This window comes from Cebus imitator, unplaced genomic scaffold (genome assembly GCF_001604975.1).
Source record: "Cebus imitator isolate Cc_AM_T3 unplaced genomic scaffold, Cebus_imitator-1.0 Scaffold79, whole genome shotgun sequence".
NCBI classification, from domain to species: Eukaryota; Metazoa; Chordata; class Mammalia; order Primates; family Cebidae; genus Cebus; species Cebus imitator.
Genome location: NW_016107394.1, coordinates 7,303,609 through 7,316,975, shown reverse-complemented (window position 1 = coordinate 7,316,975; position 13,367 = coordinate 7,303,609). Strand labels below are relative to the sequence as shown.

The 13,367-nt window shown below is 37.7% G+C and overlaps 1 long non-coding RNA gene across 1 annotated transcript in view; it reads left to right on the top strand.

The window, feature by feature from the left end:
- Positions 1–11,327, top strand: part of LOC108307634 — a 21,224-nt gene extending 9,897 nt beyond the window's left edge. The window contains exon 2 of the long non-coding RNA XR_001826605.1: positions 11,272–11,327. This is a non-coding gene — a long non-coding RNA (uncharacterized LOC108307634). The remainder of the gene's footprint in view (positions 1–11,271) is intronic.
- Positions 11,328–13,367: the final 2,040 nt, after the last annotated feature.

The window sequence follows — 13,367 nt, the reverse complement described above, 5'->3', positions numbered from 1 at the left end:
AAAAAAAAAAAAAAAAAACTGCCATTTTTGGTATCTGTATGACAAAAATATGTAGAGTTTTATTATAGCTTTTACCTGTTTAGAGCACTCTTTGGAAAGGCAGGGAAATTACTGTGAAGGTATTGGTATTTGAGAAGTAAGTTCCTGGAGTGTTTGCCTTCTAAACCAGAAGGTGTGAGGACTTGGTTTGTCACACCCAGTTAGCTAACAGATAGGCAATGGGGCTGAGCTATCCAGAAGACTTAGCCAGTTAGCCTACAGAGGAAGGAGATAGGGAATCTAGGTACCTGGAGGGAGGGAGAGGGAGAAGAGTTTGTTTGAATCTGTCCTAGGTTGGGGTAGCTCTTTCTGAGGGAGGCCTTGTCCCGTGGACCTGCTGTACACAGAGACGGGAGAATTGGACTTGAGGTGTGGTGCTAGCTAAAGGACCACACGGATCTGGAAATTTAAGAGGAGTTCATTTTCTCAATCATTAGGAAGAACTTGAAAGGGTAGCAAACTGTGGTCATTTGAGAAGAAGAGCAAGTGGTCATATTTGAATGTAACATGCTCAACTGGTTTGGGAAAGAACCGGAATCCAGAACTTGGCCATAAAAAGAGCAAAACCAGGTGTTCTTGTAAAGCATGTACTCTTGTAAACACGGTAAGACATAGCACTGAGCCCTGGGCCTTTCTTCTATAAAGTGCTTGTACAGGTGAGGATCCCTAATCTGAAAATCCAAACTCTGAAATTCCCTGGTGAGCATTTCATTTGAGTGTCATATTGGCACTCACAGTTTTGGGATTTTGGAACATTTTGGATTTTGCACTTTCAGATTTGGGATGCTCAACCAGTATATAATGCACATATTCCCAAATCTGAAAAAATTCCAAATCCAAAGATTTCTGCTCCAAAGCGTTCAGATAAGGAATACTCAGCCTGTAATGGATTGTGCTAGACATGTATTAGAGTACCAGTTTTCAAAATTTGTATCTCAGAATCCTTGTTCTGTGTCAGTGAAACAGGGATTTCGTACACCTTTGATTCACATTTTAATGTTTTAAACTTTAAAATGTTATAAGTGTATATATACACTCGAGTGCATATCATGCTAAATTTTAATATATGAGGACAACTGATTTGTACCACCAGGTTATCTCGGCAGAATTATACTGAGTGAAGGCTGGCCGTGGATCACGCCTGTAATCCCAGCACTTTGTGAGGCCAAAGTGGGTGGATCACCTGAGGTCAGGAGCTCAAGACCAGCCTGACCAACATGACGAAACTATGTCTCTACAAAAAATACAAAAATTAGCCTGGCATGGTGGTGCAAGCCTGTAATCCCAGCTACTCGAGAGGCTGAGGTGGGAAACTCACTTGAACCCAGGAAGTAGAATTTGCAGTGAGCCAAGATTGTGCCCAGTGCACACCAGCCTGGGTGACAGAGCAAGACTCCAACTCAAAAAAAAAAAAAAAAAAGAGAGAGTTAAAGGTTACATACTGTATGATTGCATTTATGTAATATTATTGAAATAACAAGATTGCAAACATGGAGAACAGATTTAGTGGTTGCTAGGAGTTCAGAATGGGAGGTGAGGGGTGGTGTGGTTGTAAAGTGGTAGCATGAGGGAGCTGTGTAGGGATGGAACAGTTCTCTATCTCAGGTGTGATTATGCAAAGCTGCAAATGTGATAAAATTTCATACAACCACACACACACATACTGCATACAAATCCTAGCGTTCTCAAGTCCCATTTTACATACAAAACTGTTGAAACCTGAATAAACTTGGGACCTACCAAGGTCAGTTTCCCGATGGTGACAGTGTACTAGAGTCACATAAGTTACAACATTGGAGGAGTTTGGGTGAGTGAACTTGGGACCTCCCTGTGTACTACTTTTTTGAAAATTCCTATGGTTTGTAATTATGGTACTTTTAAAATAAAAAGTTGGCCAGGCATGGTAACTCACGCCTGTAATCCCAGCACTTTGGGAGACTGAGGCAGGCGGATCACCTGAGGTCAGGAGTTCGAGACCAGCCTGGCCAACATGGTGAAACCCTGTCTCTACCAAAAATGCAAAAATTAGCCGGGCATGGTGAGGTGTGCACCTGTAGTCTCAGCCACCTGGGAGGCTGAGGCTTGAAAATTGCTTTGAACCTGGGATGCAAAGGTTGCAGTGAGCTTAGATTGCACCACTGCACTCCAGCCTGGGCAACAGAGCAAAACTCCATCTCTCAAAATAATATAAAAAGTGAAAAAGCAAAAAANAAAAAAAAAAAAAAAAAAAAAAAAAAAAAAAAAAAAAAAAAAAAAAAAAAAAAAAAACAAATAAAAAACCAATGCATTTAGAATATTTGAGAGAAAATAAGCAAAAGGAAGAACATGTAAATTGTCTATAATGCTCATACCCAGGACAACAATCCTTGGAATAGAATTTATCACTTTGTGTATAGACTTGAAAGTTTTTGAATGCCATTTTATTTTTTTAGGCTGAGCATGGTGGCTGATGCCTGTAATCCCAGCATTTGGGAGGCCAAGGTGGGTATATCACGAGGCTGAGAGATTGAGACCATCCTGGCCAACATGGTGAAATCCATTCTCTATTAAAAATACAAAAATTAGCTAGGCATGGTGGCGCATACCTGTAGTCCCAGCTACTACTAGGGAGGCTGAGGCAGGAAGAATTGCTTGAACCCTAGATGTGGAGGTTGCAGTGAGCCGAGATCACACCACTGCACTCCAGCCTGGGCGACAGAGCAAGACTGTCATTTGAGAAGTTGTCTCAGGAAAAAAAAGCCATTTTATTTTTTAATTAAAATTGTTTTTTTCTTTTCCTCCTCAGAAAGGATAAAAATATTATTGATTAGTAAGACTATAGTTTCATGTTGATATTTTGAAATTTCAGGGTGGTGCTTGTTTGCTCTGGTAATATTACATAAGCATATTCAGTACTCTCAGAACTAACTGCATTATGCAATGACGTGACTGCCTTATGCATATATCAGCATTAGTACATATTGTAAAGTTTTTATTTTTCACCAAAAAGTTTACAACTACCAAGTATTCACATTCCTTAACATTATTACAGAATTAATTTAGAAATGTTCTACTTTTAAAACTTCTGGACAGGTGTAATTAAATCCTTAGATAAATATACTATTTTAAAAACACATGAGAAACATTCTTCATCATTTCCATAACAAGCATTATTATCTACTCATCTTTGTCAGTCAGGTTTTTCTTGATACCATGCAATCAAAACAAAACAAATTTGACATAAGACTGCCTAATTATCCGTAGTTTAAAGTTTGTGTTCATCAGAAGAATTTTATTGTTCTCATTATACATGTTCTACATTAGAATTTTTTTTTTGCTTTTTTTTGTTTGTTTGTTTTTAGATGTGAGTCTCACTCTGTCGCTCAGACTAGAATGCAGTGGCGCAATCTCGGCTCACTGCAACCTCCTCCCAGCTTGAAGCGATTCTCCTGCCTCAGCCTCCTGAGTAGGTGGAACTACAGTTATGTGCCACCATGTCCTGCTAATTGTGTGTGTGTGTGTGTGTGTGTATTTTTAGTAGAAACATGGTTTCACCATGTTGTTCAGGCTGGTCTCGAACTCCTGACCTCAAATAATACGCCCTCCCTCAGCCTTCCAAAGTGCTGTGATTACAGGCATGAGCCACCATACTCTGCCACATTTGAGCTTTAAAATACACTGATAAAAAAAAATACTGCTTTAATCTGTTTCTTATGTATAGATCCACATAAAATTCATTTAGAAAAATGTTATTATACTAAAATGTTTAAAGCTTATGATTTGGATTATGATTTATAAGTTTTATTTTGTAGTTAGCATCTCTAGGGGAATTTCAGGGACACTGTTGCTGTCTTATGAATTTTGATCCTTTTAAAAATCATTGTATTTGAGAAATGTAGTAGAAAATCTATGACAAAATAGGGAATTAAAGTAGACAGTATACTCAACTCCACTGTGTTTAAAGAGTTTGATTAATTTCTGTACATTGTGCTACTGGTTAAGATCTGGGACTCTGTAGTCAACCTGAGTTGAAGTCTTGGCTCCATCACTTGATCTCGTCTCAGTTTCTTCCTCCATAAAATGAGGGCACTAATAGTGTTAACTCATGGAATTATTGTGACTATGAAGTGCACTAGTACATGTAAATAGTACTGGTCCCTGGCGTAAAGGTACTCATAAAACATTATTTTGGAACATGGTTGAGATCTTACTGTATGTTTAATATGTCTTTTCCTCACTTAACATATTGCGGCTGGGTGTGGTGGCCATAATCCCAGCACTTTGGGTGGCTGAGGTGGATGGATCATCTGAGGTCAGGAGTTTGAGACCACCCTAGCCAACATAGTGAAACCCAGCCTCTACTAAAAATACAAAAATTAATTCCAGCTCCTTGGGAGGCTGAGGCAGGAGAATTGCTTGAACCAGGGAGGCAGAGGTTTCAGTGAGCCAAGATTGTGCCATTGTACTCCAGCATGGGTGACAGTGAGACTCTGTTTAAAAACAAACAAACAGACAAAATATCACAACTATTTTCACATGTTGTTAAAAATTCCACCAGTAATATAAGAGAATATTGAGTGCCCTGCACCCTTGCCAATATTGGGCATTCTCACTTTTTAGATATTTGCCAATATGATATATGAAAACTGTCGTGTCACCGTTTTGATCTGCATTTTCCCCAAGTATCAGCGAGGTTTAATGGTTTTCACATTTAAAAAAAGTATTTTTTAATTTATAATCACCTTGTTTGATAATGAGATTTTCACATTTTTATTAACTGTGTTTCTTCTCCTGCCTAGATAAATCTTGGAATTTTTCACATTGATTTAGACAAATGCTAGTACAAAGGTCTTTTTAAGTCTATGAAAATATTAATGATTTTTCTTGGTCATTTTTGTCTGTAGATTCAAGTTTAGAAGGGCATTTGCCATTCCGATCTCATGTAAATATGTGTAATTTGTTAGTTTTAAAAAACATGCCTTCTTTAATCCCCTAGATTGTAGTTTACTAGGTGTTACATTAGTCTTCTGGATATAACCTGTTCATACTTTTGCCCATTTTTCCCCCTTCTGGGTTGTTTATCTTTTCTTCTTATTGCTTTATAGGCGTTCTTTAGATATCACAATGGTTAATCTTTTGTTATATATGCTACACGTATTTTCTTCTCATTTGTTACTTGTCTTTTAATTTTGTTTATGGTGTCTTTATATAGAAGTTTTAACTTACGTGATCAAATCTTTAATAATGAAGAATTTAAAAAAAATTCTTCATTATTCAATTTGAAAATCACTTCTTTATAGCTTTTGGGTTTTTTTTTTCTTGTTCAGCAAAATCTCTGCCATCCCAAGATTATCTTTTAAATATTTTCATATATTTTATGTGAAATTTTTTTTTCACACTGAGCTCATTTCATTTGTATGGAATTTCCTTTTATGTCTAGTGTGAGGGTAGGAGTCTAATTTTTTCCCAAATGGATAGGCTTTTGCATCTCTCAGTTCACTGACTTGTTCATATTTCAAATGCCACAAGGTTTTCCTGCATACATAAGGCCTCTTTATGGATTCTCAGTTCTGTTCCAGTGACAGGTCTGTCTGTGTTTATTCCATTACCTCCTCTCCTCTGTAGCTTTTTATAGAAGTTTGATATCTAATAGGGCATATATGCTCATTTTCAAATTTTTCTTAGCTATTCTCATGAATTGACTGCTTCTGGTGTATTTTAGAATTATTTTGATGAGTTTTAAGACAAATTCCATTGAGATTTTGATTAGAATTGTGCCAAATTTATAGATGAATATGGGAAGGAGTCAGTTCTCACCAGCAGGTCTTTCCATCAAGGAGCATACTGTATATGTCTATTCTGGAGTTGCCTCTTTGATAATGGTTTTAACTTAGATGCTCATTGTAGCATTGTTTTGTTCTAAACACATGTATTACAAAGATAGTATTAGAGTAAATTAGTTGAGGGAAAAGCCTCATATCATCTCTCCCTGTTTTCATTTCTTTTTTCACCTTTAATTTTGGGTCCAAGGAGACTTTATCATGATATATGGTATATGTATACTCAGGCTCTTGTAACAATTGGCAGTATAGGATGACCTCTTTTTCTTATTGTCATTAATGTAATGATTAAGGACTATTTAATCAAGTTGATAACTGTACTTAACTCCTATGTTAGATATGAAAGATGTTTCCAACTTCTGAGAGTACACATTAAGATAGTGCTTTTACTCTTGTTTTATTTGAAAAATGCTTCAGGAGGGGTTGTTTTATTTTTTTGAAAAAACTCTTGAAGTACTATGTAGTTGTGAAAGTTTCATAGAGTATTGCAGCTTAGAAAGAAGAAAAGTGCCTTTTGAGAAGGTGAGAGTTTTGTTCTCCAAACTTTCAGTCACTGAAGTGCCTCCTTGTTACTTTTGCCATATATTTGTATCATCCGTACTGTTAATTTGTGACAGTTTTCTTAAAATTTAATAAAGAATAAAAAAATACCTTAGACTAGATAGTATATAAAAAAAAATTTACTAAAGAAACCCAAAAATCCTTAGTGATAAGAGCTGTGAACTCATACATTGATATATATTAGATAAATATATAACATTGAGGTTTTATATACATTGCTGTATATTAAAAAATATATAACATTGATGGATATTAAATAATTATTCATAGGTTTGTATTTTTTAGAACATTGGCACAGTGAGTAGAAGTATAGGTTCTGAAATCAAGGTTTCATGGTTTTAAATCCTGATTCTGCTATGTCCTTCCTCAATAATACTAGATAATAAACTTATGCTTCTGTTTTCATTTTATTTGTTAAATGAGGTTAGTATGCCACTGCTTTTAAGGTTATTATAAAATTAAACAGCAGGTGTGCAATCAATCAGCACAGCCCTAGTACATAGGTGTTCCACAAATAGTATCTTTCATTCTATTTACTTTTTAAATACTTTGTGTCTCCTTCAAAGCTAGTTCTCACTCAAGCATCTCATTTTTTTTTTTTTTTTTTGAGACGGAGTTTCACTCTTGTTACCCAGGCTGGAGTGCAATGGCGTGATCTCGGCTCACCGCAACCTCCACCTCCTGGGTTCAGGCAATTCTCCTGCCTCAGCCTTCCGAGTAGGTGGGACTACAGGCGCGTGCCACCATGCCCAGCTAATGTTTTGTATTTTTAGTAGAGATGGGGTTTCACCGTGTTGACCAGGATGGTCTTGATCTCTTGACCTCGTGATCCACCCACCTCGGCCTCCCAAAGTGCTGGGATTACAGGCGTGAGCCACTGGGCCCGGCCCTCATTTTTAAAGTGTTTACATAGTATTCATTGTAAGAATGTACTAAGATTTATGAAACATCATTTTGTCATTATTTTTTGTCGATTTTAAAAAAAGCAACAAATAACAGGATTGGTTTCTAATATATATCATCAGATTTCCCTACCAAAGGACTGTATTAATTTGCTGTTCTGTCAGTTTAGACTCTATGATTTAAATATTTGGTGGGGATCAGTAGTGAGTTTAAAAATAAAGCATCTTTGTTTTAGTTAACATTATTATCCATCAGCCATTAAGGAATACATTAATTAATATTTATTCTTGTTGAATCTGTGCAATTTTCTGAGAGGTAGGTAAGCCTGCCTCTGTGTGTGTGTGTGTGTGTGTGTGTGTGTGTGTGATGTAGTTTATGTGTGTGGTGCTAGAAATTGAGAAATTATGGTAATTTCATATTACAGTATTCTGGTCAGGGATCCCTGGAATATCAGAATCACCTCTAATCTGTAGCCAGTTTTCAAGTCTATAGGGTCCCTGGGAGAAAGATTTGTATTAAATATTTGCACTGACAAATAGAAAACAAAAGGACTGTGCATTTTATTCTTAACTAGGACTTGGGCAGCAAACACCAGGATAGAAGACTGGAATGAGCCCAGCTGGTTCATGTGAAAACACTGGTTTTTTTGAATCTAATTAAGCTTAAATTGTTTCAAACTAAAGCAGGACATGAGATTAACCCTTTTCGTCTCCCCAGTTCTCAAACACACCGAGATCTTCCCCACGTTTCACTCCTTTCTGTCAGTTGCCCTGGGTCATGTAACCAGAGTGAGCCCATTTGCTCTGGCTGACTGCTGATCTGGCCTTGGACACCTGTCCTGGCCACTTCTGCCCAAGCAGTAGGTTTGGCCCTGGCTGTCCCTGACAGTTGAGGGTATAGGTGGGGAGTGACAACGTTCTCAACCACTTCAGTCACATAGAAGGAGAAAAGTGAGCTCGAATCTGTGTGCTGACCTTTTAACAGTGATGCTGCCCAGTGACACACATACCCAATCAGTGTTCTCACGTCCGCTTCCCTCCTTCCTGAGAATCAGGAGAAAGAAGAGCTCAACCTTGACTTCTCACCTCAAAAGATAGCACATAAAAAGTTGCAGCCATTCTCAGAAGCATTGGTTTTCTGTTGGGTTGTTGCTTGTGTCAAGTCAGCCAGAAAGAGGTAGAGTAAAAACTGACTTGCTGAGAATTACACATAATCCATGTCCACCTCACCCCTGAGATATGCATCAAGCTGCAGAGAGTGACTTCTTACTTTTGAGACACTTTTTCCTCTTGCTTAATGGTTCATAACGTGTTCTTCATTTTCCTCCGACCACTCTCAATCTTTTTTTTTTTTTTTTTTGCTGGCTTATCCTCCTGTATTTGGCCATTAAATGCTGATGTTCCACCAATCAGCCCTAAGCCCTCTGTCATTCTTCTTTCCCTGAGCAGTCACAGCCATGTCCATGGCCTCACTCATGGGTGAATCCAACATTTTCATCTCTACTCTAACCTCTGCTGTTGAGAACTCCATCTGCTAATACCTAATTGCCTACTGGACAGCTCTACTTGGATGTCTCAAAAGTATTCTAAATTCAGCATGTTGCAGATTTATTTCATATTCTTCCTCTGAAAATGCTGTTTGCTATCTTAATGAAAGCCATCACAGGCTGGGCATGGTGGCTCATACCTGTAATTCCAGCACTTTGGGAGGCTGAGATGGGTGGATTGCCTGAGGTCAGGAGTTCTGGACTATCCTGGCCAACATGGTGAAACCATCTCTACTTAAAAAAAAAAAAAAGTACAAAAAATTACCTGGGCGTGGTGGTGGGTGCATATAATCCCAGCTACATGGGAGGGTGAGACAGGAGAATCACTTGAATCCAGGAGGCAGAGGTTGTAGTGAGCAGAGATTGTGCCATTGCACTCCAGCCTGGGTGACAGAGCAAGACTCCATTTCCAAACAAAAAGAAAAGAAAGAAAGGCATCAGCACCCAAGCAATTGTGCAAGTCAGAAACCTGGGACTTGTGCATGATTCTTTCTTTCTCCTCCTCTCCCCCACAAAATTCAATCACTCACCAGGTCCCATTGATTATTTTTAACCTTCTTCTATTGTGAACTATAACATACACACAGGGCCAGGTGCAGTGGCTCACGCCTGTGATCCCAGCACTTTGGGAGACCAAGATGGGCGTATCACGAGGTCAGGAGTTCGAGACCAGCCTGACCAATATGGTGAAACCCCATCTCTACTAAAAATACAAAAATTAGCTCGGTGAGGTAGTGCACACCTGTAGTCCCAACTACTCGGGAGGCTGAGGCAGAAGAATCACTGGAATCCGGGAGGTGGGGGTTGCAGTGAGCCGTGATTGTGCCAGTACACTCCAGCCTGGGTGACACAGTGAGACTCCATCTCAAAAATAAAAATTAAAAAAAAACCATATACACGGAAAATTCATTGAGTGGTGCATCTTTTGTTGTAAGCAACGAAGCTTAACTCTGTATCCAATATTGAGTTCATTAAATAGACCAATGCCCTAATCAGCTATATTACTCTTCTCAAAAATGTTACCTCTCTCCTGACTTTCATGAAAATCATTTTCTTACTTTTCTAAGATTGCACCCAATCTTAGTTTTCTCTGCTGTTTGAACTTTATATAAATGGAAACATTTAGTTTGTTTTCTTTACTTGGATGCTTTCACTCAGTGTCATTTTGTGAGATTCTCCTGTGTTTTATGGAGCTGCAGGTTGTTCATTAGTCATTGCTGAATAATACTCTACTATGAATCTAACACAATTATTGTATTCACTTTCTCTTTTTTTTTGGAGACTGTGTTTCACTCTTATCACCCAGGCTGGAGTGCAATGGTGTGATCTCAGCTCACTGCAACCTCTGCCTTGGAGATTCAAGAGATTCTTCTGCCTCAGCCTCCCAGGTAGCTGGGACTACAGGTGTGCACTACCACATCTGGCTAATTATTGTATTTTTAATAGAGATGTGGTTTCACCGTGTTGGCCAGGCTGATCTCAAACTCCTGACCTCAGGTGATCTACCTGCCTCAGCCTCCCAAAGTGCAGGGATTACAGATGTGAGCCACCGTGCCCAGCCTTCATTCTCATTCTGATGGATATTTGTCTCCAGTTTACAGCAATTATGAATACTGTTATGAACATTTTTTTATATCTTCAGTTTTACTTAGTCATGCCAGACTATTTTTCAAAGTGGTTGCACTAGGTTAGATTCCTGGCAACAATGGATGGGAATCCTGCTTATCCACCTCTTTGCCAAGGCTTAGAATTGTCAATCTGTTAAATTTTATTAACCATTCTGGTAGCTACATAATGGGTTTTTGTGTGTAACTGAGGTGTATGTCATACACAATAAAATGTGAAAATGTGCATCCTGAGAGAATATTTTACATATAAATGTATCTATGTAAACATTACCCAGATGAAGATGTAGAATATTTCCAACACCCCAGAAAGTTCTCTCATGCTCTTTTCTAGAAAGAAGTTTCTATTCTATCCACACTGTTTTGACTTCGGCCACTATACATGCGTTTTGCTTGCTTTTGAACTTCATATAAATGAACTCAGACAGTATGGACTCTACTGTGTCTGGCTTCTTTTGCCCAACATAATGGTTTTTTGCAATTTACACAAGTTGTTGGTTACTTTTTTTTTCTTGCTGAGCTCTGTTGTATGATTATATTACACTTTGTTTATTCATTTTCTTATTGATTATTTCTAGGTTTTGGATATTGTCAATTAAGCTGCTGTGAACATTCTTATGTATACTTATTTCTCTTGGGTATATATCTAGGAGTGGATTTCTAGGTCACAGAACAGTTTCCCAAAGTGGTTCTACTAAGTCACACTCCATGTCGGTTTTAAATTGCATTTCCCTGATTACTAATGAGACTGAGCAGCCTTTTATATGTTTCTTTTTAGCCATTTGTATATCTTCTGTTTGAGGAGCTCACTGAAGTCTTCTGCCTAATTTTCTGGTAGGTGTTCTTTGTTTTATTGGTTTGTATGAGGGATAAATATATTGATCCCCTCCACTCTCTGCTCCATATCTGTATTGTAGCTATCTTTTACTAACTAGTGGCTAGCCTTTTTATTCTCTTAAAGGTATCTCCTTACTAACAGAAACATTTTTTTAATTTTTATTTTTAATTATTACAGATACATAATAACCATACATAGTTATGGGGTAGATGTGGCATTTTGATGCAAGCATGCAATGCATAATTATCAAATTAGGGTAGAGTACCCCATCACCTGAAGCATTTATTGTTTCTTCGTGTTGTGAATATTCCAATTCTAGTCTATTATGTTGAAATATAAAATAAATTACTGTTAAGTGTGTTGCCCTACTGTGCTGCTAAACACTAAACTTATTTGTTCTTTCTTTTTTCTTAAGAAAGAAAGAAAGAAAAAAGAATAATAATAAAAAAAAAGAATGAAGCAGAGGAAGAAAGAGGAAGAGGGAGAGAGAACGGGGGTGTTGCTTTATTGCCCAGCCTAGAATGCAGTCTAAAAATGGGTATGCCTATAATTGTGCTTAATAATGGAGACATGAAAAAAATGAGGGAAGAAAATAAACAAGCAGCCAACCAATATTTCATTTAAACCTGTAAGTATGTGTGATGTGGTACTGATAAGAGTGTGTATTTTGTGTATTTAAAGTGGAGAGTTCTATAAATGTTAATTAAGTTTACTTGTTCCGGATCTGAGTTCAAGTCCTGGATATCGCTGTTAATTTTCTGTCTCATCAATCTGTCTAATACTGATATTGAAGTCTTCCACTATTATTGTGTGGGAGTCTAAGTCTCTTTATGAGTCTTATATATCTGGGTATTCCTGTATTGGGTGCATGTATATTTAGGATCTTTAGCTCCTCTTGTTGCATTGATCCTTTTATCGTTATGTAATGTCCTTCTTTGCTTCTTTTGATCTTTGTTGCTTTAAAGTCTATTTTATCAGAGGCAAAAATTGCAACTCCTGCTTTTTATTTATTTATTTATTTTTGCTCTCCATTTGGTTGGTAAATCTTTCTCCATCCCTTTGTTTTGAGTCTTTGTGTATCCTTGCATGTGAGATGGGTCTGGATGCAGCATACCAATGGGTTTTGGCTTTTTATTCAATTTGCCTTTCTGTGTCTTTGGATTGGGGATTTAGTCTATTTAAATTTAGAATTAATATATGTGAGTTTAATACTGCCATTTAATGTCAGCTGGCTGTTTTGCCCATTAGTTGATGTAAATTCTTCATTATGTTGATGCTCTTTACTTTCTGATATTTTTTAGAAAGGCTGATACTGGTTGTTCCTTTCTATGTGTAGTGCTTCTTTCAGAAGCTCTTGTAAAGCAGGCCTGGTGGTGATGAAATCTCTGAGTGCTTGCTTGTTCACAAAATATTTTATTTTTCCTTCTCTTATGAAGCTTATTTTGGCTGGATGTGAAATTCTGGGTTGAAAGTTCTTTTCTTTAAGGATGTTGAATATTGGCCCCCACTCTCTTCTGGCTTGTAGGGTTTCTGCTGAGAGATCTGCTGTGAGTCTGATAGGCTTCGCTTTGTGAGTAACCTGACCTTTCTCTCTGGCTGCTCTTAGCATTTTCTCCTTCATTTCAACCCTGGTGAATCTCATGATTATGTGCCTTGAGGTTGGTCTTCTTGAGGAATATCTTTGTGGTGTTCTCTGCATTTGTTCTTTTTAACTGTATTTTTGTACCCATTTACTAATCCCTCCTTATTTCCCACTTCCCTTCCACTCCTCTACTCTGTCTACATGGGTTCAGTTTTTTTCTTTAGCTCCCACACATGGGTGAGAACATGCAATGTTCGTCTTTCTGTGCCAGGCTTATTTCACTTACTATGATGTCCTCCAGTTTTATCCATGTTGTTGCAAATGGCAGGATTGCATTCATTTTGATGGCTGAATAGTACTGCATTGTGTACAAGTACCACATTTTCTTTATCCATTCATCTATTTATGGACAGGTAGGCTGATTCCATATTTTCGCTGTTGTGAGTAGTGCTGC